The following is a 2419-nucleotide window of genomic DNA, read 5'->3' as shown; positions in this document are numbered from 1 at the left end:
CAACTTTAAAGCGATAACAGAAGAACATTATTGTATCGATAAAAATCATGCTTTTTTCAAAGAAATATGTAACTCGTATTTTTTTTAAAGCAACCCTCATAATGTATTGAATAAAATAATCATACATTTTTTTTGTTCAACATTTGTAAAATACGATATTATCAAGATCACCAAGGAGGTAATCTTCAATTCTTAATGAATATAATAAAAAACATAATTAATGATTGTTTGATGGTTTTATTATTATCTCTATAATACAAAAGCACAACATCGTGTCAACAGTTTATATAGTTCGTATGTTTCTCTAGGAATACACAAATAATAGTTCTCTATCACAACGTAATCTAAAGGGAAAACCCTAACTAAATGACAAAAATATCGGTAATAACTGGAACTAGTGAATGTTAAAAGCAATCAGTATATTCCATACAAACTTCCATCAACACGATTCGTTCTTCATTCTCTCAACACACTAAGACCGCAATCTTTAAACGCTTATAAAACCATAAGCAATCGTGAAGTTTAGAATTCGCTAACTGGGCGTCTCTCAATCCAGTTTTTGATCTTGGGCAGAAGGAGGACCTTTTTCTCCAGCAGCTTCAGATTCTCGTAATTCTCGATCAGATCAGACTTGTACATAAAGTTCAAATAATCGAGCAGAGCAACGAATGTTAAATCAGCCCAAGAGAGAGTACCATCGTAGAAGTAGCCGTCATTTTCCTTCACTTGCTGGTCCAAACGTTCTAAAATGAACAGCAGCGTCTCTTCAGCAGCCTTGCGTTTTGCAGCTTTGACCTTCTCGCCCTCCTCATAGTGGAAGGCGGCAATTTCTGAAAATTTGTTTTCAGTTAAATACTATTCGCTAATGTTATACTAATTTGAATACAGTGTTGTGCGAAATTTAAATGATACTGAAGATAGAATTACAATCCTTTTTAATCCTTTGTCTTGTATTGTTGACATACGTGTATCGTTCGATTAAATCAAATATTAAATCGGATTTCAACTAATAAATACCTGAACAGATATGTACTATCTGTTATCAAGATTCTCATAAGATTTATGCAAAACAGCACTGGATACTCACTATGACGAATATCATGAATAGTATCAACAGTGGCATCAATATGAAGATTTGCCCAGTCAGTCTTTCCAGCTGAGTCATATTGTTTGGCTAAGTAACGGCAAATAGCTGTAGACTGAGCAACCTTCCTTCTATCAGCTACGAGCATAGGAAGCTGGCCATAAGGAGTCACTAAAACCATACAACTAATAGAATCAAAGATTCTATCGAACAAACAGATTATGATGCTTCTTAAATATCTAGCTTCCTGTTATCTGTTTTGGAAAGATATAATTTAATGTATTGATAATTTATCAGCAAACAAAGGGCATTGTCTCCTTAACAATACCTATTGTTCTCCCACATATCTTATAGAGCAATGGAGAGTAAACAATAATCTCTGTTATACTCTGCATAATTGTGTTCTACTTTATTTAGCTACTTTAGTTAAATTAGGAAAGATGAGAATTAAGAAACAGAATTTCTTTAAATTTTAAGCTTACAGGGCTTTATTTCTGGCCAGACGTCCTTTTTGATACGTTCATCTTCAAATGGAATACTAGCATAGCTGAAGAAGAACGGATTGGTTCTGCCAATGCTGTAACTGGGAAGTAAGTCAATTTATAGAGCGGCATCTTCCTGGAAGTATAATATATACAAAGTAAAAACAAAGAATCATTGATGACAAGAATTATATTATTACAAATTATGAAGTATAAGACAATTTAAGTAAAAAGCATCAACTACTAACTACTCGCATAGCTATTTGTATCTTTATATTTTAATATAGCTTAGATATAAAAAGAATAATATTTTTGGATGTAATAATATATAAACTTGCGCCAAATATTATAACAAAATATTGCACTTTCTATTTAAGTAGGATAGACATATTACCGGCATTTATTTTTTTTTCTATAGCAATGAAATTGTTTATAAAAAAGTTTATAAGAAAACTATCAATTAATGCAGACAACGCATTTCAAAATATTAATTACATTCGCACGATTCGTTATCTCTAGTATTAATTTAACCATATGGTTCTATACACCCAAGACCCTCTAACAGTAATTTAGTACCATTACTAGTCGTATGTACAATGTATGTTTGTATACAACTTTCGTAACTACAAAACATTCAGCATGATTATATATTCTTCCAAACTTAAGAAACATTTTCTAATTGCATACTTAAATTTATCGATCAATTACAAACATATGATAACATTTATTTCTTTCAACTACTAATTTTCAAATCCTCTGCTGTTCCGTTAATTGAACGACGCGCCGACTTTTCGTACAAGTATCTTGTATCTTATCTGTATTATTTAGTTATCAATAAAGAAGAAACATTTTC

At 31.4% G+C, this 2419-nt stretch overlaps 1 pseudogene; it reads right to left on the bottom strand.

Moving 5' to 3' along the window:
* Positions 1–217: 217 nt before the first annotated feature.
* On the bottom strand, positions 218–1734 carry LOC117240962 (annotated as a pseudogene).
* Positions 1735–2419: the final 685 nt, after the last annotated feature.

The sequence above is a fragment of the Bombus vosnesenskii genome, unplaced genomic scaffold, assembly GCF_011952255.1.
Source record: "Bombus vosnesenskii isolate JDL3184/JDL3185 unplaced genomic scaffold, Bvos_JDL3184-5_v1.1 scf7180000015106, whole genome shotgun sequence".
Lineage (NCBI taxonomy): Eukaryota > Metazoa > Arthropoda > Insecta > Hymenoptera > Apidae > Bombus > Bombus vosnesenskii.
The sequence above is the reverse complement of the archived record's forward strand: the minus strand, read 5'-3'. Positions and strand labels throughout refer to the sequence as shown.